We start from the raw sequence: 23,334 nt of genomic DNA on the forward strand, positions 1-23,334 counted from the left end.
ATAAAGGGCATATTGCCACCACCCCGCCTTTAATGGCAATAAACACACAGAATGATCATGTGTGCGTGCCATTGGACATTTATCACTGTCAGTGGCAGCCATTAAGTTAATAAGTCAACTTTACAAATACCACAAATACCATAAATAATAAATTCAATTAAAAAAAAACATGACCAGTACTGACAAGTGACAAGCATTTTTAAAACAAATTCATCTTGTCACCTATATGAAGCAAAAAGCAGAACATTTCCCTATAACAGCTCCTTAAAAATCACTATGGAATAATATTTTCCAACATAATCGAAAATAATGTTGGAGGGAGAACACCTGCAAGTGGCTTGATGGAGCAAAGCAGTAGAGGGTGTTAGTGATTGTCCTATATTGCACATGCTCTCATGGATTACTTAATTATCAGACAGTGCCTACGTTCTGCTCTGTTAATGGTAGGCAATATGGCCTTTGCCTCACTTAAGGAATAAATTGTATTGCTCCATCTCTTTCCATCTTGCAGTGAACACCCCCTCAAACACACGAATAAACACACTTTGCTGCTCATAAACATCATTTAGACTTGAACGGACAGACCAGTCATTATATGTAGAATTCCAATGAGACCCAATGCTCAATTTAATTAATTAGACGTCTCAATTTCCTCACTACCTGTTTGTACAAATAAAAGAAAAGATCCTCATTGACACATGCTGAGTTTATGATTTTGTATCAGGAGGAATACATTTTCTTTTTTTAAATTTGCACTTGTCACAGTGGGAGGCAATATTGTTGCGCAGGATCTTAGCAGACAAGAAAATACAATCATGAAATCATCTAGTATTGCGAAAAGAAAAAGAACATTTATTTTTTTTCAACCTCCATGCAAAAGTCAATATTTAAATAGTTTAGTTGAACCGCTTTTGACAAACTGCCATATGGATCATCAAGCTATCTTATGAATGATCAGAAGAATGTGCTATTATAAATTGCATTGCTTTTCACCATGTATTTTAAACTAAAACAGTTACTATTTGAAACAAAGAGCATTAGGGGAAAAAGATCCAGAATTTTGCCTCCTTATCGAACATCTCCACATGGAGACTGAGAACTATTGATCTGGCCCATGTTGTCATTCACATGATAATTAGGAGCAGGTGAGAGGCCATCCTCCACTCCACATCAACATCTGGATGAGGACCTCAAGGACAACGGGGACCACAGAATGCCCCTATTCTGGTGAGCCCCAAAAGTCTTTATGTGCCACTCAATTACACATATTGTCTAATTAATTCTGACATTCCAGCAGAGGCACTCAACAATCAATGAAGCCAAAAACCCATGCAAGAGAACCCAAATGATGATTTTTGTTGTACTTTTTTTTTTTTTTTTTAGAAGAGTTCTGTCAAGAATAATACATGAAATACTACTGTAACAATACGTTAAAGTGTAAGACATCTGCAGTAACTGTAAAGGAGTCCTTTATCTCAGTTGAGGCTTATCTATAATTAAAACTGTATTTTAAGGGCATGCAAATGGAAGCTTTAGCAGACCTAACATACTGTATAATTTCTTTCCAATGTGCTGAGAACATGGATCTTTCACCCTTCTTCATAAAGAGTAGCTATATTTTGTTTCCACAGGTAAATAAAGTGATCTATCTATACATTGAATTTTGTCATCACTGCATTTATTTGTGATAATGTGACAAATTATTATTTTAAAACACTGCAAAATTGTTTACAGTAAAAATTTAATGATCAAGTGACATATTGGAGAAAGAGTTTAAAAGAAAAGTTTTTCATTTGTCGCTTCTGTGTGAGTGAAAACAAAATACATTGGTTGAAATGCAACTATGAGAAATGTAATTCCAGTCTGTTAAATATTTGGCTGGGGTGGTCCATCTTCTCAAAGTTTGTTTCATGTAAATGATCATTTATAAGGAATTTGATTCAATCCAAAACATGCAAATGAGCTCAACATGCCAGCAGAATACACACAAACAATGCGAATATTGCCCCCTTGTGGTTCTAAGTGCACTCATGAGTGGTGAAGGAATCTATCAGGCCTGTTGACTGTAAAATGTTATTTCAGAGAGGGATTGTTTTCAAATGGAAACAACATAGCCATAAAAACTGACGTTCGACACCGATTGGTTTTATGGACTCATCCTTTGGCAAACAAAAAAATGTGGATAAAGTAACCAAACATTGGAGCGAACATCTGTCCCATGTGACTCTATCAAGCTTTCCCTCTTTGTCTCATTAGATTCGAGTAAATTTCAATGTCACTTAAAGTCATGCATGTAATTTATTGTCTCCTTAATACTAACGGACAAAGGTCGTGAGCGGTGCTGTGAGGCATTCTATCGGGTTTATCTGTACGGGTCATTAACCTTGACCTGGTGCAAAAGCACTTGAGTGGAGGAAGCTAGGCGTCCCGTCTACGCACGTTCCAGTGCCCCCAAGAAGTTCCTCTGTGTGATGGCCGCTCACTCCACTGCCCTGCTGGCTCAAGTGCTTTACGTGCACCTTAATTGTCATATGGCATCCAGCGCCACTTTCTTAATTGATCTGACCTTTCACAGCACTTTTTCTCATTTCCAACCCACTTTCATTGTTCCATCTGGCACTTTTAAAATGACATCTGGTTGACTGTACTATACCCGCTGATCTCTGTACAGTTATTTTTAATCTTAATTTATGCTCCAACAGATGCTGGTTTTAATAGGTGAGGGGCCAAACTCAAGTCCCAACAACAGCCCGTGTCCATAACACTTGCTTTAACAATTTAAATATTGACACGAGCCAGGTTGCCAGACGAATCTGTGGCCAAGATGTCCTTCTTTTGGTGTTCTGTCTCAGAGAAACATCCAATTTGACATTTTATTTTAATTATTTTATAGAAATAGCAATTTCAACTGTGGTTTTCTTCTTTTCCACACAAAAAGGTTTTAAAAAATAATTTTCTTTAGTTGTAATTTTTGCAAAGTAATAATTCTCCCTGGTTTTCCTCTTCATTTGATAAAACATATTTGTACTTTGTCGTTTAGAGCACATCATCTCTTTAATTTTGATTATGCAGCAATCTTCCCCACTCATAATGTTGTAATCTCTTCTTTTTAGCCTGTTCCCCAATCTGAAGCTCCCCTGCTATCTCCCAACATGAACCGCATGCTGCGGACTTTCTCATCCCTTCATTGAATACCTCATTTCCCTCTGTGACATTTTCCAAAAGATAAATTTCCTATGGCTTGCATTTTCATGGGGAACTGCTCAGAGATGGCTCTACCTGCAGGCTGTTAAATTAGCGCCATATAATTGACTGATTAAACGCGTATTGATTGCAGCGGTCTGGATGGGCAGAGGATATGAAAAGCTTGCATTTACACAGTTCCCCACTTCATGATTTAACGTATTGTACAGACATGTTAAGAAAATCTTTACCCAAAGTTTTAACATTTTTGCTTTATCAAAAAAACCTAATTTTAACTGCAACCAAGACCATTTTGTAGAGTAAAATGGTCTGATATAGATGGGCACTTTGGTTTGAGCACAAAAATAATAGAAAATTATTTTTATTGAATTTAATGAATCTTGCAAATTGTAGTACAATAGGTAATCGAAAGTTTAGTCAGTAGCCACTAATAGGAGTCTTAAATTGTTATGTATATTACAGTCTTTACTGTATACAAGAAGTTGGATGTCTACTATGCTTTCATTTGACACATTTATCAGCTCATGTCTCAATAACATTTACTTTTAGCATCCAAAGCCTGTAGTAAAACTATGACAGATGTTACAGTCCATTGAAATGAGCCAGATGTACCAAAATGCTCAGTTCAAAGATTCCTTCCTACTGAATTATCTTGAGTTTAGATCATTCAGAAGCTCCAAAATGACATTGCTGAATGGACAATATGCATTTGATTATGTTATCACAAGGGAAGTTCTTCCCAATGCCATTTTACTAGCACCTGCCTTTAAGCTACTTTATCTCTCCATCTATCCCTGTTCAGCGCCTTACACATCACTATTATCTACTATTTAAAGATACCAAATGCATTCTCAATAGACCACTTGTCCCATAGATCGTGGTGATTGTGGTAAATCTAAACAACCATATGCACAATGTGCAAGATAAACGGTGTTGCAATTTATCGTGTTTGTTTGGCGCCATCCCTTTTTACGTCCAGTTAGTAGAGCAACTCCTACATCTGTTTAAAATTGCATTGGCAGTTGACTCTATGTAAAATATTGCATGTAGGAAAACCAAGAATGATTGTTAAAGATTGACTAGTTTGTCTGACATTTAGAAGATGAAATGCTTGACAGATAAAATGACTAAGTATGACTATCTTTTACTGAGATTATTGTCAATTGCTCTAAATTGACAACAATTACCGGTACTTTCCACTAGGATTTGGCTGTACCGCATCAAAAGCCTATCGTTCTCATTGTCAAGGACGCAGTGTTGAATTGTGCCAACACAGTAGAAAATGAAGAGACCAAAAATGATAAGCATATTTCATCAGATGAAATTACTCTGTATTAAATGCACAATACTTAAAAAGAATAAAAATCAGAAATGAAGTGAGTGCTGGATGTGCCTCTCTGGTGCCGTGTTGCAGTTGGTATAATTGCCTATATCGTGTTTTCACAGTGTGATTCAAGCCTTTTGATAACCCATTAGGGACATTTTTGGAAGTCTCCAAAGGCTTTAACAGGCAGGGAATGACATGTGGCCTCAAGGTCAGAATGGGCTTCCCCCTTGAAATCCTTTCGACGACTGATAGACACGTCTTCTCTCCCGAGCCACGTAGAGCGAACACACCACAGAACATCTGTTCGCAAACTGCCCTGATGGAGTTGACACAATGCGCACACACGCCATCCACGCCTAACAAACCCAATTCCCTGGCCGGGGCCAGATGGTGGCCCGCACTGCTGCTCCCTTCTCTCCTCATCCAGGACAAATCATGAGGAAGAAGTTTCTGCAGGTACCGCCCCAGGCACACCTGTGCCACTCACCACTGACCACCCTCTGGTGGCTTCCAATGTTCCCTCCTGTCAAAAGACAAATTGGCTAACAGACTGCTCTTTTATGAATTCACCCCACAGTCCATTTTTTAAAAAGGGGTTAAGGAAAATCCTTGGCCTGAGCGGCTCAACATTGAGACACCTCTATTTCTTTGAAAAGTTAAGAGGCACTGAAACTGATTTAGCTCAATATCCTGCTCATAGTCCACCATAATTCTCAAATTCATAATTCTTCTTATTCCCAGGCGCTACATATATTGAAGCTATACCTTCGTAATTCTGTAGAAATGTAGTTTTCTCATTGTTAGTTCTCTATTTTAACTGGCATCTGTAGGTCATTCAAAAAGATGGGAATCAAGCATGTCAAAAATGGGGAATATAATGTTTTTGTAACGAATGAAACATTGCATTTCCGTCAACAGAGTCACACTACAGCATATGATGTGATCCTTGGAAATGAAATGAGATCTGCACTTAATTGCGTGGTTAAAATCCATTGAGATGGTATGCATTAAAGCAGTACTTTTCCTTACAAATTGAGGAGGTTGTATATTTTTCCAAGCACTCCAAAACTTAATGGTGATGGGGGCATTCCAACCAGAGGTGGTGAGCTAGCTGCCTGCTTATCATCAATTTATCTTTCACATACAAGTGTTTACAAATAATTTATAGTACATTGAGTTACTGTATTAATTAGCCCTCCATTTTAAAGACCGATTAGGAGTTATTTCTACTCTACCATGAAAAAAACTATAAAAGTAATTGTGCCAAAATAAACCAAAATAAACAATTATAATAAGATTTGATCGGACAGATCTTTCTTTACAACATAATTTTTTTGTTTCAATGGCATATTACTTGATATAACAATGCCTTAATTTTCATATGCCTATCACTTGCCTTGAAGGCCGCCAATTACAAACTATGAATGGTCAATTTAATGAAGAACACCTTTGACATTTGTTTTATCAGACGAGCAACAGAGCAATACCAATTGTAGACCCCCTAGGTTCTTAACAAGGGACACTTAGTAGCAAAGTGAACAATTTTTCAATGATTTAAGACAGGCATAAACCCCACAATCCAACACCCACTCCCTAGAACTGGACTAATACTCAATTGAAAAAGCCAGTCTCTGGATAAAGAACTTCTGCAATTTGAGTGAATTCCATACCTGACGGCAAAATGTAACAAACTGCAGTGAAAACCCCAGCGACTTGGGAGAATTCCCCTACCGATCATCCAATTTGGCTGATAACAGTGTGTGAAGGGGGGGGGAAAAGGATGCAGGCAGGAGGGGCAAAAAAAAAACCTCTATAGAATCTTCCATCACCCTTCCTGTTCTTTTTTCCTCACAGCATCCCACTCTGATACAGCACATTAATCATAAGCAGACAAACAGCGTGTTGTGTCTGTTGGTAATTGTCACTCTCATCCATACTTAGCCTATAGCTATTCGCAACATGAACTGATAAAGCGGTCCATTACTGCAATACAATGTAGGACACATTCCATCAATGGCAGCTTGAGAGCAAAGACTCCTGCAGCAATATCACACACACACACACACACACACACAAAATGCAGTTTATCTGTGTGGAGTAATAGAATAACACACTTCTACTGAGATGGGTGTTTTTTATTATTATTTTTTTGTATCATTACTCAATTAGAAAGAACAATGTTTTTACACACCGGGATGGCACTCATGTTATTAGCCGTACCCATCCCAAGTTCTTTCATTTGTGAAATTCACACCTCCAGCTAGAGCCATTATCAATATCATTATAATTATCATAAGACTTACCAAATAGTGTCACTCCCAACTTTTAATTGCCCCGCCATTTATTTGAGCAATTCCCTTGAACAGACGATTTAATTTCCAAATTAACAGCCCAACTGGGATTATTTCTTCTAAACACAAGAGCAAAAATCAAGTGCTAAATAAAGTCAAATTAAGAAGGCTGGCTTATTACAGTTTGAAGGAGAAGTAAGGAAATTGTATCAAGATGAAGTGAGAGTCATTCTGAGGCTTTAAAAAAACAAATACGCCCTTCGACTGACACATTATTATCGTGCAAGAACTCCAAATAAACTATGGCTTGCCTCATTGCTTCTCAATATGAAAGACCAGTCATTTGCGCATAATGGTCATGGAGGGCCAACAAAATGAAATAATAAAGCGTTCATTAAATCAAGTGCACCAGTGCTAACTTTGCTAATAAAAGATCCTAGAAGTTGAATTAATGGCGGTCATTAGCGCTCGCTTAAAACTTATCGATTTAAACATAACAATATGTTAAAATAATGTTTCCTGCAACAGTCATTTTCCTCCCGAGACGGTGCCTCTGCCTCCGCAGTCCGCATCGCAATCAACAGATTGTTAGACAAGCATTTTCTCGGTCACTGACAAAGGCTGACGTACGAGGTCACGGGGAGTATTCGTAATCCATCCATTGCCACAATTTATGATCTTATTTTAATTGTATACACAAACATTGAGGTGATTTAGGTGACACGGTGGAAAGATGAAATCCGTTTATATTAAAAGGGTTGCTCACCCCTGGAGCCTACAGTCAGAAACACCTTTCAGTGGCTGCTTTTAACAACATGGTTATTGTTTTATTGATCAGGATTTTATTACGGATCTGACACTCATGTTATGAGTTAATCGAACCACATAATTTTTGACATATTTTACAGGACTGCAATTAATTTAATAACTATTATGTTTTTTTCTGCAATTTCAGTGTTAACGAGCGGTGTAGGAGAGTGCTCCATTTATCTTAGCCGTGTTGTCACTCATGCACCAAAGACCATCGCCTGACCCTAATGGAAAGCACGCAAATGGTCACTCGAGGAAGCATCTGTGCTCCCATCTCACTACAGAAGCACCATCTTTTGTTCTGGGAAGTGATATCACTATTGAGAAAGCCATTCATACCCATAATAATTCCTCCTTTCTACACTTAGATCCATGAAGCTTATGGGAAAATTATACATCTGAGCTTTTGGCTCAACAGTCCTTTGACAATGTGTAATATTTCCACCAGTGTATATTTAACCTGGATAACCATTTTTGTCCATAGGACAAAATAATTAATATCTTTTGACCAAACACAAATTATGCAACATTGGATTGGCACATAGTAAATCAGGACAACATGGACGTTTGCTTATGGTATGTGAGCAGTTAGAGAGGGGTAGTGGGGGCCATGGACCATAAAGTATCAGTACTTATATACAGTAAATGTAAGGCCTCAACAGTCAATAGCCTCAATTGGTGTCACCTCTCAACTGTAAGAGGTGCACATCTGCTGAACGCTGCACTATTTATCCATCAGAAGAATTATTAATTAATCGTTCAGCCCATCCTGTATAATTGAGGACAGATCTGGAATGCCATTATCTGTGATAATAAAGAGAGCACTACCTCCCGCCCACCTGGGCACATGGGGAAAACCTACTCTTAACTGGCTCTTTGTGGCTTTGTCAGCAAATGTATTCTTTTGCACTGAGCAGTAGTTAACAACCTATACGTTTGTCTAACCAATTTCATTCTCTTTAAATCTTCATAGCAATTATCTTTTTGCATAATCTGTTTCAAGACCTTGCGGGGGTCCACAGGGTCTAGTGACATCTTTAAAATAATTGTTCGTAATAATAATTTGAAGTTTGAAGGAAACTGCTTAATAATCAGATATCAAAGTCAATATTTGGTAAAGGAACCAAATCTGTCAATGGAAAAGACTTCATGAGGTTCTGAGAAGAAAAGACTTTCTAAAAAAAAAAAGAACTACGTTGACTACATAAAAGCACCTGTGCGTGCTGACGGGTAATTTAAATGTGGTTGAGCGAGAGAATTGATACAAATGTACGACACGGGTTTCACTGGTTGTGATGTGAAACATGAAGATAAATTCATCTGCAAATTACATTCATTTTCCAAATCACGACTCCATCAAAAGGAAGCAAAAAGACAAAGATAACCACTCTGAATAAAGCAATGTGATCCTCAAGTGCTAACATCTGCTATAGACCTTACAGGGTCGGTTATTGACTTTGAGCTTTTGAAAGATATCCAACTTAAAAAGGGGACTGCGTGGATTTTATGTTTGTCCCAATTACCCTTGTAATGAGATGTATCTGAAGCCCGTAGTAATGACAGTAATGAGGAAGATAAAAAGACAATGTGGAAAAAAAACAGAGCAAGCATATCAATGACTCGCTGCTGTTCTTTTCCAAGCGTCACTTTCAGTCTGATGAATGCAGCGGCCAAAGAAGTGGAAACAAGATCCATGATAGCCAATAGCAAGGACAAAAAAAATTAAAAAAAAATACCGGTCAAACTGACTTGGCTGCTAAAGTATATATGAATCACCACCATTATTATCACTTTTTATCACTCTGACACAGCAAGGAGTGTTGCTTTATGAATGCTACTTAGGGAACATTTTGTAATGCACCAAGTAAACCCAATCATCATCTGTCTCAGCCAATAACAACAAGACAATGCTTTACAGAATATGCCTTGGTGTCATATCATCGTTACACTAATAGCAAAAGCCCAGGCAAGTCCTTACCTCATCTAATTAGTCATCTTTAAAATGCTTAATGGTGAGTGAGGGCCAATGATCAATTCAAGCGTTTAGCCTTTGGAGCATGGCTTCAGTTAGCAACATTGATTATGTGAATGTGCGAAATGGTGTCCCATAATAGAGATTTCACATAAATGCAAAAAGGCTTCTACGATAAATGTTTCAACCACTGGGACCTAAGTGTTTCCAACCCCCCCCACCCCCCCCACCCCACCAGTCTTTGTACAACTACGAAAAGTAAAGGTGATATTGTTGTATTTTTTTTTCCACGTACAGATTCTTTAATCCTGCAACCCGATTAAGAACCTCAGACAAATAGTATTAATATTATATGAATAGAAGAAAATAATACGTGCTCAGAAAATCAGAGCAATGTAGTCAGAATGCTAATAGAAAAAAATCTATTTAGTCTTTTAGTGAGTTGAATAATCTCAAGGCTTTCAAGAATTCTCAATGGATCTTTGGAGGTCCCAAGTTGGACTGTTGCCTCAGGAAACGCAGTTCCCTCACTGTGGGGAAAAGTCCCAGTTGATTTAAGTCATATATTGTAAAATGGCAAAGAATCCAATTTAATCCATCCCCATACTTCTTTAATTCTGTTTTCCATTTGGTGAGTTATATGCTCTTAATTTGGAAACAGCTTTTTCTCTCTAGTTTAGCTATAAAAATAGTAATCAGGTTCACTTACAAGCCGCCTAGTAGTGTAGTATTGGTTCACTCACCTGATTTTGGTCCAAGCTGGCACGAGGGGCCGATTCCCTCCGATGGTGGTATGATTGAGATTGAGAATCGTCATCTGCCTCTCTTTCCAGCTGACTGGTGACCAGTCTGGGGTGTAGTCTGCCCTAATCAGCCCTAAAACAAAAACGAAAAATTAATCAAATCTGGATTGCACTCATCGCTTTAGTATACTAACTGAATTTGATCCCGATGCTTACACAAAGAGGGGGAGCAATAAGAGACCATTATCAGCCAAACCATTTACCTTTTCTGGTTGATGTTTTAGAATGAATACAAAGACACAAGTTCAGTCAGGATATTTAATTCTTAGGAACCCAATTACACTAACCCGCCCTTGCTGATGAAATATTGATTGGACTGTTTGTTAAACTTATACTAGTAGAGTATGACTTGAGATGATATTCAATGGTCCTTATCTCAAAGCAATTTTACACTTCACTTTCTGTGATTTTGCCACTTTTTTCATTAAGATATTCATACACAATCCTCATTTGTTTGGTCAGGGAATAATAAATCAATAAATCTGACCAATGGACAAGAAACTAGCTGTAACAGTGAATACCGAGTTCCTATATCATGCAAATTTTGACAGTTTTGTAATTATTAAAAAATGATTGTAAGAAAAAGAAAACTAGTGCATTTTTGACTCACTTGCACATCCAATATTTTTGTAACTAACATTTCACATTAGTCACATGAATCCATATGAGGGATTGGCCTCTGCTTATCTAAGAATTAAATATTTGAAAAAGTAGAGGCGCAGTGTGACATCAAGTGTCATCCTTGCCTTTGTCTTGGGCAGACTCAAGGTGACATGAGTGTGTGCTCATTACTGCAGCTAACGATGACACGTATTCTCTGTGGAGCTAATTAAAGGGCAGAAGAGGTCCCTGCACCAGCAGCATGATCAGCAAACTAACATTTAACTAAGGAAAGGGGATACATTATTATTTGAGATATTTTTCAAACACCTGTTTGCAGTTGCTTTGTTTAAGTCAAGGTGAGATGGGTTTACTTGAAATGTTTGGGAACAAAAAAACTGACTAACTGGCAACCAATTGAGGGTGTAGTCCCCCTTTCGTAACTTTTACTGGATGCTGAAAGTGAATGAATTAATAGTATGTTTAAAAGTATATATGTTTATGTTACAGTACTGGAAAACACTTCAGGACAAAGACTAAAGAGACGTGTGTGTGCGTGTCTTTGACAGTACTAATAATTCTATTATATTGCTACAATGTTGGGATAGTTCGGTTCAAATTGGGAAAAAAAATACATTTAGATGTTTCCCCTACCCACATTTCCAAGGTATTAATTAATATCAGCAGATCTTCAAAACCAGGTGACTTGTACTCATAAAAAAATATAAAATGATCAACTGAACTTCTATGTCGATTAATATAAAATGACTGACTAATGAACGAAAACATGCACCGGTCAAAAGCTGTAGAATATTGTTCAAAAAACAACTGTGAATTCAGATTCAACATAAAAACTGTGATGAAAGATAAAACACAATATTAAACTTTTGACAGTTCTCAGCAAAGTGTTACACTAAAAGCAACATAGTGGGAACCCAGTAGACAAGTACTCATGTCTTAATTTTTCAATTAGCATGGCTCTTATTCTCTAAACATATGCACACTCAGCAGGACATCTATTAAAATGCAACTCTAGTGTTGAGCCTAATTAGAGTAAGTTGGTTGGCATGTATATGCAGAAAAAGGAATGCCCAGGTTTCACCACTTGTTTCACCTCGCAATAAACAAACTGCCACTTGCTGCCGAACACATGTTCAACAGCCTCAAAGTGTGTGTAAAATGTGTGAGTACACATGCATGCTTCTATATATTTTACATCTATTCCTTACAGGCATGTGTTGAATATTTTGTCATTATATTGGACCAAAAAGCCAAGTAAAGTGTCATAGCTACATAATGAACCTATGTACAGCTTGCGTCCTGACCATGGTGGACTTTATGGCCATTCAACACGTGATGCTCAGCATTTGGCCTTTTGGCTTCATCATCACTTCATGAAGGAAACTACTCAAGGTAATAAAATGTTGCTGACTTTGTCTCTGTAATGTTTTGATAGCAGAGGATATTTTGCCAACGTCATTGGAACGTTGAAGAAGCTAATAGCAGGCAGTGGGCCAAATGGACCCTGTGCTGTTTGAAGGATAGTTTGTCCTGAATGTTCTTTGCTTGGGTGAGCTTGAGAGGGCAATTATACTAAAGCTTCATATTTGTGGTTCGGACATTTTAATTGCGATTTCAAGTCAGGTTTTTGTTGTTGTTGTTGTTGATGGTTTAACAGAATAGAGGTAGACGAAATAAATCAAGATTCTGTAAACGTTAAAAGATAAACCCTGCTGAGATGATGACAAAAGAAGTACTGTTTGAATATACCTATATATGCCTTAGTTAAGGTTGCTGTATGTGATGTCAAGTCACTGTGATTTAAATCCAGATATTATGTATATTGTGCATATTTGTGATTGTTTCCAATCTAAAAGTTAATATATAATGCGTAATATTTATAAGTCGAATATGCCTCTCCACATGGTCAGTTTCATTTGATGATCTCATACTTCATAGGACCCGTGGGAACACTGGTAGGCAAGGAATACTGCGAAGAGTCATTACACACCACTGCCTTACTACAAAAACATCACATGAAATTACTTTTTGTAGAGGAAGAAATATATTCCTTTCTTAAATTAGTTTTTAAATGTCCTGCTGGCTTGGCTAACATATAGAGGCAATACATAGCTTATCCTACATTTTTCCATAGGCGGGAGGGAAATCAATTTTAATGTCCATCAATCCATTATATACACATGTATTCATTCATTTGTTCGTTTTGCGAAACCCTTTCCCTCACAAAGTTTACAGGGGTGTTGGGGCCTACCTAAAAACTGTAGTACACCCTGAATCCGGCCAAACAGGCCACAATGAGTCAAACAACCAATCGCATTCACACTTATACCAAAGGACAATATAGTGTTTAACCATCCTGTGGTGTGGGTAGGAAACCCACACAGTCATGAGGGGAACATACAAACTCCAAATGATTAAACACTCAATCTCAGAACTGAAAGACAGATGTACAAAACGACTCATTGGATGTGCCACTTGATATATTCGCTTAATATTCACTTTCAAACACATCTAAATAGCAGTTTTTTCCCCGTGAATGGGTGTTTTAAAAGGTAGTCACCTCAATCCTTTTTTCCACCATTTGTATGATGTTGGTTATTCTTTGAAATAATTTTTCACTTTTTACACTAAACTGGTCTTCACAAATGTACTTGAGCTGTGAATGCTTGTCTGCGTGAAGTGAACTTGAATCGTCTAGCTCCGAATCAGCGTGAATAATGGCAGCAGTGTCATCACCAAACAAGCAGCCCTTGATGTCTGTGAATTCCATCGCTGCACTAACAAGTAACATACCAACAAGCACTCAGGCTTTGAGGTGATCGTCTTTTTGAAGTATGAGGAAAAAAATCCTGAAGCCTTTCCGCTGATGAGCGCCTATTTGAGCTGAAGTACCCTTGGAAACATAGGAGCCGCTGGATATGTCATTTGTAGGACCCTCGTCCTTGTCGCTCACCTCAACCTCTCTTCTCAAAGACAGTTCTCTCAAGTGGTAGATTTCTGTTTGGATCACTTGAGTCTGAAATATGTCCCCACCACATAATGGGAAATGAACACTGAAGCGTGGCAGCCATGTCAGTGTGTGACTGTACACAAGACAACATTGTTTCCCAAAGGGGTCACTGTGAATATGATAACAAACAACACAGATTTACTGAATTATACTCCATTACCAAACATTTGTCTTCTGATATTATATATTGAGATCAAGAGTGAGCTCACTCTCATAACAATTGGTTATCGAGTTGTCAGAAGCACCACCATCTCCATATTGGCTGTAATGTTTCGCATTAAATTTGTATTACTTAAACTGAAAATGCAATTTAGACAGGATGAGACATCCCACTGAGGGCTTCAGCTTGGTGTGGAAACATTATTCTGACGTGTTTTTAAAATTTCTAACCCTAATATTCTGCAATCCTGTTAGACAGTGTGACCACAACTTATCGATTTCCTTTATGCATTCTCTAAGGCTCTTGTGCAATGTATTAAGGCCATAATAAGAAGGCCAGCAGGAAAATACAGGTCACTTGTGTCATTTCAACTACAGTACATACAAACTACATAGTGTGATTAATATTATAGTGAATAGTTAAGTATGTTTCCATTAGGCATATCCCTATGACTAGTCTCTAGTTAAACACAGGGTACATACTCCACTCCACATTCATTTTCACTCTATGGCTGAGTGGTAACTCAGCCCACTCTGGCAGTCATGTAAGTGGACCTCAATAGCGTTTACTCAATGAAATATGTATAAAAAGATCAAATAAAAACACAACAGCAGCCTAATACTAGCTATTCTAAATGCCAGTGAATCTTTTGGGAGTATTTATTCTACTTTATTGTAGTTTGAAATAACATGCAAGTGGTTCTTAGGTAGGTTTGCATGTTTCCTAAGGGTAATTAGCATCCAAATGAGTCTTTATGGACCTTTCAACAAGCTAAAACTATATTTATTTGGGCATTGCATGGAGTGTAGGGTGAATTATTTTCTCACTAATGTTATATTTTGAGGGAATAACTCCTCTGATATGAACTGAGTGCAAAAGCGTGACCATGATTGACCCCCTGAAAGTTGAAATATAGATAAAGCACATGCTGTTCAAATTGTGTGTTGTGGGTTACATCTACAGGGAGTACTGCTTGTGCCCAATTTTCTCATTACCCGGTGCGGCACAATTACAAAGCTGAGTGCTCTAACTGGTACTGCTCCATAAAACCTATGGGAGGTCCTTTGTGGTTTTATGAACATAAAGTGTGTCTGCATAAACAGATGCCAGTTTTAAAGCAAAAACATCTGCACATCTTAAATTCACAGAGTCTCTTTCAAATTACCTGATGGCTTTTGGGACTAACATGGGCTGTAGAATGCAAATGTTATCTAATAACATCCAAATGTTCTGTCCTTTTCTTTACTGGCTAGGTTCAAACACAGTTCCCCATCCCAGCCACACGGATATGGACAAGGTCAGTTGGTTGTCACCGCTTTACAGCACATGGATGTTCATTAAAGCTCAACGTTAGCACGATTGAAAACACTTGTCCACAGGGTCAAGAGGAAACCAACTGTAAAAAGATGAAATGTGAAATATTACAGAAGGCTGCGTACATTCTTGTGTTGTCTTTAGCCAAGTGATTTTCTGCCATGTTTCTATGCGTCAAAGACCACTAATCGGGTGTGAGGTTTTCTCAAAGTTCAGGTCCCGATCGCTTCATTAGTGCAAGGCAGCTCTTCCTCCAGAGCAAACAGTACTAATACAGCCTCTCTTTAGACACAGTGCTCCAACCTAGAGTGGTCTCCCGAGGAAGCAGGCCTATTAAATATTAATGCCATGTGTTTAGACTTTTTTTCTCCTCCATCTGCTTCCTATGTAGCCTTCCTTACGATTAAAACCATGTGAAAATATGCTATTGCAAAGCTTTGCATTGAAACCTAATTTCTGTATCCAAAGACCCGTTTTAAGGTATGATTACCAACGGAAACAATACTTTGTGGCTTGAATATGACGCAGGCCACAAGGTAAAACAGATGTTCTGTCTACATTCAAATTTATAGAAAAATGTCCGATTCTTTTCTTTTATCCTGTTTTAAGAAATAGATCATTTCTAATGTCCTATTTATGTTCACCTTTTATGTTTAACTGTTCAAAAGAACCTGACCTCACTCATTTTGGGCTGTATTTTCTCCGCAATTAGGTCAGGGGGCTTGGTAAGACATTGAAGGAAGAGTTACTCCCTCCAGGAATTGTATCTGACAACTGACTCTCCCAGATTTAGATTTGGGCCAAATGGGTGGATGTATGTCACCCAAGACTACCTACCACCCACTTAACATCTCCCTCTGAGTGCCCATTGGCAGAGATAGTCAAAGAACAAAGAGAACTCCCAACAGGCAGTACAAAACCAGGCCTTGGGCAAGTTTATATGATACCTTTCAATCACTGCTGATTCCCTACTGAAATGACAGGTGATTTGACTCAGCCTACATATGACCTAATTTTAACAATTAAGTGCAGTGAAAGTATGGAAAGCAGCCCAATCAAAGGCACATGCACAACGCCTGGAGGAGTGGGAGGGTATGAATAAAGGCAGTGACGGGGTTAAAGTTTTAATGATTTTCCAAGCTGAGACTTTGTTACTGTACTGTAATATGTCATCTCAAGAGCAGCCCACCCATAATCTTTAATTCTTTGTATACGATTCCTTCTTTGTGGGAACAGTTTGAGAGGGTGCTTCATCTATACGACTGTTCCTCAATGAACCAAAGCTAAATTATTTTCCTGCTTGACCTTTACGAATGGCAAAGTTTCCTTGAAGTCTTTAAAACATGGCAGTGACAAATACATCTATATGGAAGAAAAATCATTGTTTGCGTTGTCTGTTTTATTGAGGAGCTGGCATAAGAACAAGAGGAAGGAAGGGGAAGGGAGTGGCTCAAAAAGGGCGAGGGAGTGACAAGAGGGTGGCAAAGGGATGATGGAGTGCACCAAGCTGTGACCCCCCCATTGCTCATTTACCCTCACCCCCCACTGCATAGAGGAAATTAAAGAGCTGCGTACAGGAGGAGAAGAAAGGAGGAGGATGGTGATTTAGAGTGTTGCGCTGGGGGGATGGGGACCCGGAACATTGGAGTTAATTACTGAATAATGAGGAACAATTTATTGTGTTCTAGTTAGAGACATCTAAATGTTGCTGGCTACTGCCTATAGCGTAGAATGTAACTCTGGTTGCTCACTTGACTTTACTCATTTTCAATATAAATGCCTGGATTTATATTAGCAAAGGTGTTTTGGATGTAGACAATTTACCTTGAGGTTAAACATATCTGGGCATTTCCTTTTACGAAGAAATAATGAGTAAAGAATAAAATATTGCAACAATGCATCTCTGTAAAGGATTAAAGCGATTCCTATGTCATTTGTGTGGCTCCCAGTTGATGCAACATTCATATTTTAATGTTTTTATACCAGGAAATAGTAGTTTTAACTTTTCGTTTGTCAACAAATAGACAAAACACTTGGCTGCATTTACCTTTTGGCAGTAAGAAATTGTTGGTTATATAGACAAGCCACTTGGGTTGAGAATATTTTTTTTCAAGGAACCGTGACATGGTAGAACTGGACTGCCCTCTATGAATACTAAATCATTTTCATGCAAAACTGAGATGTCATTCCAAAGGAGTAGGTTCGCGTGTACAAGCCTATAAAGGATTGTTTTCTATGCTGTAGTCTCACTGTTTAAACAGGCTCTATGCCTGAACATGCTTAGTGTATATGACAGGAAATCAAAGTAAAATTATACTTTTTTTTTCCCTCACTGGCGTCAGACTTGCTATATAGTCCAACGTCAAGAGTGACGTTTTTTGATGTGTTGAATGTGAAACCTGACGAGAATAAAGAACCTGTCAACAAGCACTCAAAAATCAACCACACCAAGTATTATTGAGTTTCTGTCATGCATGAATCTATTGTGCAGAGACTGAGGTGTCGAATGTTATCACTACCATACGAAAGACAAGAGTCTTCAGGAATAAGCACTCCATGCTCCAGTTATTCTTTAAAAAAAAAAAAGGCTGACTGCAGATACAGCATTTTTGTTGTACATCTGACAAAGGGTCAATGATTTGTCACAATAGAGCCAGTCATGCTACCATCACTGCTCTGTGACCTCCAGAATATGACTTTAACTTTGTCAGAGGATCTTCACATTAACAGCAACACAATCACTGGATCGCAAATCACGCACATGCAATAAAAGAGTTAGGGTAACAAGGGGCATTAGGCTCCAAGGGGCATTAATCCCCAACTTCTGATGAACTATAATAAAATGCTCTATATCTTTATTGCTGAGTGTTGCTACATTAAAGCACAAAATCTCTGACCAATCAGAGATTAGATAGAATCTGACCTGCTCAGTAATCCAGTAGTAATTGTTCATCATAATTGATTAAAAGTAATGTTTTCGTTATGAGAATCACTGTTTTAACATAAGATCTCTGACAGAAAAATGATTGAACTGCAACATTTATGAAATCTATTTCTGCAAAGTAAACTATATAAATATCTATATATATATTTATTTAAATTAAAATCTGTGTCTTATTGCTTCTTGTTACTCTACAAGCTGTGCTTGTCATGACATTGAGAGAGAAAAGCGCAAAATTCTCCCTTGTTGTGTCACCATGCTGTCTTTCCAAATAGATGCAGTAAATTCCCCTTTTCAAGCTGTGCAGCCTTCAGAATGTTCCTGCTCGACGGAAGAGTGCTACTTGAAATGTTATTGAGGGCTCCTTTGGACACGCATAAATTAAATGATTAGATGTCTACAATCAAGCAAGGTTCTTAGGTGTCTCCTAAATATGGTAACTTAAATCTGGCTGCTTTTATTCAGGTGTCTTCCAAGCCGGCTTTATCACCTGACCAAATCCAAAGGTTTCTTCCCCCATTCTTGTTGCATCAACAGCTATTTTCATCTTCATGATTGCCTTAATTATAGCATAATACTTGTCTTTTCCTTATATACCGAGGGAACTATACATATTCAAACTTACTCTCAGCAATTCATTAATCAAAATGTATAATCAGCATGGCTTTGGTTGTCACTTGCCCAGCGACAGTATAACTAAATTTAATTTAAATCTTTGATATATCCAAGTCCTTCAGTCGGTAGTTAACACTTTGTATGAGATGGGCAGCGAATGATTCTTTTGACTCAATCAAGCGCATTTAAGGCTCCCCAGACCCTCCAAAAGACCCTCGGGTGCCATAACAATGAGCCATCTCCAAAGTCACAGCGGCCTTTTTGTGATTTTTTTTTTTTTTAAACAGGGGGCACTACTCTTAAAAATTGTACTTTTTTTTCCATGCTGCTATTTATTAAGATAATGAATTTTGGCTACAGCACCAGTTCCACTGAACCTGCTTGGCAGCATAATTCTCTATAACATTTGCTCATTACCGCTGGGGAACATTATATGAAGGCAGGGCTTACAATATCATCAATATGCCCGAGATGACAATCGGACATCTCATAGATATTAATGGAAGGGCAAATTAAATCAAAGTTAGATTGCAGCATTCAGGGCTATGATCAATGCCTTTTGCACAAGCAGATTTAATATGGGATCTGTAATTTGAGTATCCAAACAAAATGTGCATCTTAATGGGAATGATGAAAGTAATCCCTTATGCAGTGAAAAATGATACATTAGCTGCATTGAAATTTGAGAACTCAGAGTGCAATGTTTCACTTGCTTGCTATTAATGTTGAATTAAAGCCTGACTGATGCAGGATGTGAATATCTGAATAGTTTGACACCTCCTGAGATGTCACTCGAGGCCTCTTCAGAAGCCAAAATTAATTTTCAAAAATCCTCATGTTTACTAGTAAATATATTAGTTTATAACCTGAAAACAACCTAGAGGGGATAAACACCACAACTAAATTATTCCCTCCTAGCAGCAAGGACAAGTCTGTTATTGTTTTTGTAACAAATAATCATGAAAAGAATACCGCATCCAGCAAGTTTTAGATTAGTTATAAAATACTGCTCATTCATTCGAATCACTCGTATCTCAACTTTTTGGCAATCCATCCAAGTGCACATTAACAACAGTTACAACCTCAAGTAAAGTATTATAAAGCACCAACAGTTTTTTTTTTTAACTTAACTCAATTCTATGACCACTATTGCAACCCAAACGACTCACATTAAAACTCACCAGTCCCCTTTGAAATGATTTAATGATTTGAAAATAGCATTTATTTTAATGATATTGTCTTCACCTATTCTCACCTTCATTAAGAGCCTAAAAGTGACCCGTTGTGCCGTACTGCAACATACATCAAAGAATAAAATCTGATATGAGGAGGCATACGTGAATGTATTCATGTATAATTCCTTGCATCATATTCCTAAACCTAAAGCCCCAGTACCATCATACTACCCTAAAACTGTTATTATTGTCTTCTTTTTGTCATTATCATCCTGAAAATATATGCACCAGAGTGAAGGCATAGCACCTAATGGTTTTAGATTTAAAATAAAATACATAAAGTAATATATTGTTTTCATTGGGCCTGCAGTATCTCTCTCCCCTTATACATAGTGCCCCTCAGTGGCAAAATAGTGACATAACCAGCAAAAGCCGTGCTGCCCTTACTAAACAGTGTCCACCAAACGGTGGGGTTAGAAATTGAAGAAAATTTGATATTTCATCATAAAATACATGTGATGATAAGAATCACAATCATTTTCTGTTATGTCAATGCACATAGAGATAAATAGCAGAAAAGCAGTGGAGATGATCAGATGTCACTCCATATCTTAATGGGATCCTCTCACACGCCATTCCCATTAATGGCCAATCCCTCAATTATGTAAATCAGAGAACGGTCACTACCAGAGAGAAGTTGAAGTTGCTCACATAAACAGAAACAGTGTCACATTGCACAGAGTGCTAATTGGTCACTACTTTTCATATAATTGCAGTAGATGAGGTCACGTCATCGTCTCACCTCTCTTAACTATTGTTTTTCAGCACACAAACAGTTAATGGAGCAGTTAAGATGGGAGTCATAAGCACCACTTGTGGAGGCCATTTGGAATAGGCACGGATTGAGAGAGGACGAAAGAGGAATGGTAGACATGGTTCTCTTCCGTTTTGTTCAAGAGATGCAACTGGCATCTGGTTTGTGGGAGACACAGATTTCACTGGCCCAGTTCTCCTGAAGAGGCCAATGGAAATTTACACTTTGCAATTTGGCCAGTAAATATGTAAGGCATCATTGTAACGTGTTTACTTGCTAGAAAAACATTTTATTAACATTTATTGTTAAGGGAATGTACAGGAAAGTGGAACAGAGATGCAGTAATGAGCCTGGCAAGAAGAAGATGGGGGATTTTTTCTACTCTACCAGAGAAATTTCCCACACTTGGTGGCTAAATTGTGCTCTGCTGTGAAGTCAAAGCCATCATATGTCAAGTAGACCATAGCAGCTTGCAGATCTGTCACTTGAGCTAGTCTTGGGAATAGCTGACAGACAACACTGCATCAGTGGACTAAGACTTTTCGAGTGCATGAGAGAGCTGTCAATAATTCCACTAAAAAGAAAAGAGCAAGAAAGACGAGAGCGGCGGGGGGAATGGTTAAAGAAGATGGCATCTTCCAGTTTAGGCAGACAATGACATGAATGTTTCAGAGCCACCAGTTTGAACAAACTATTTTGATGCCAAAATATGCAGTGAAGTCCAAGTTTTAGGAGCCATTTTGAAGACTGAACATTCTTGAATCTATATTGTCACTGTCAATGTCACAAGCGTCAAAGAATAACTGCCCAATCCCTTATTCTTTTGTTTGTTCCATTTAATATATAGATTCACAAGTTGAAATTAATATTGCTTAATTGTAACAACAATAATAATAATAATAGCAATTCTATAATAAACATGATAACAACACTTACTAAAGTAATTAACACTCCTGAATTTGCTGTAATCACAGCAATTGTGATGGTGATTAATGCCTGCAAGGCCTAAATACTGTTCAATGTAATGCCAACATTGGCTAAATGGCTTCCAACGTGCCCATGACACCTTGGTTAACATATTCCACCTCAATTATATTTCTCTTCAGCTGTGCTCTTATCTGGAACCTTTCCTGGCAATCAGAGGTAGTGTTTTCCCTCAGCCAATTTTCTAGATAATGCAGCTTATCTCACAGTGCGACCAAAGTTGCCAATGAAATGAGGCTCCAGTCAACCTCATCAGCACTAATTGTGTCCCCGTTAATGCATATTTACAGAATGTCACTTCAAAGAAATCAGCTGTCCATTGAGGCACGCAGTTTGAGCAGGATCTGACAATTGCTTCTCTGCAAATCGAAATTAGCAAACAGGCTGAAGCTAAACAAAGGTGAGTGGCAGAGGGGGTTGGGTTTTGTTTCTGGTATGTGCCCAGCTTGGCCCCAACATTTGGAAGGATTTGACTCAGATTGTTGATAGCCGAGGCCAAGAAATACAAAAACTAACCATGCACACAAACATACACACACACCCAAAGTGCTATCATTGCACTGACACTCGCAAGGTTCCAAATTGCACCCTCTAATTGAATAGAACAATTAGAGCAAATGTTTGGCTGATTCATCCCTCAAGATGTCATCCAATTAAGCACGCTTACATTACTTGAGACTTGAAATGTCTCGCTCAAATGAGCTGCCACAACCCCACTCATTTTCCACCTTATTTTTGGAATATCATCTCATTATTTTTGGCACAAATGTATACAATTGGAATTTAGGATATACTTACTCCAAGTATGGCAGTGTGGTAATCCATGAGGCAATGAATCCCCTATAAAAACACTGTTTTCATCTACAATAGCTGCTTTTATCATAATATCTTGGCACCATGATATCAGTTGCTTTATCTGTAGCTCATAGTACTGATTCACATGTCCCTAGCAAGTATGTCCAAACAATTTTCCAGAGGGCTGCTGCTGCCCTGCTGCTGCTGTGGTGCAGGTTTTGGCTCAAACTGATTTGGCCAATGAGGTTTCTTCTTTCTGAACAAGCAGCACCTGACTGCAATCAACAGAGTATACTCTTCTGAGATTGCATATTGGTGAAGATGTATCCTCCCATTGGTGAAGATGTATCTTCCCATTGGTTGGAATGAAAAGGTGCACCCAGTGGGTGGCCCTCCACAACAAGTTTGGACACCCATGCACTACAGCAAGGGTTTCCTCCCACATTCCAAAGACGTGCATGCATGGTAGGCTGATTGGACACTCTAAATTGCCCCTAG

General features: G+C 38.2%; 1 long non-coding RNA gene across 1 annotated transcript; it reads right to left on the reverse strand.

Moving 5' to 3' along the window:
* Positions 1-1,690: 1,690 nt before the first annotated feature.
* On the reverse strand, positions 1,691-23,098 carry LOC144203285 (uncharacterized). The gene is made up of 3 exons (XR_013327649.1): positions 22,840-23,098; positions 10,348-10,480; positions 1,691-5,054 (listed from the first exon to the last, which is right to left on the reverse strand). It is a non-coding gene; the product is annotated as an uncharacterized LOC144203285 (long non-coding RNA).
* Positions 23,099-23,334: the final 236 nt, after the last annotated feature.

Source organism: Stigmatopora nigra, chromosome 10, assembly GCF_051989575.1.
Source record: "Stigmatopora nigra isolate UIUO_SnigA chromosome 10, RoL_Snig_1.1, whole genome shotgun sequence".
NCBI lineage: Eukaryota > Metazoa > Chordata > Actinopteri > Syngnathiformes > Syngnathidae > Stigmatopora > Stigmatopora nigra.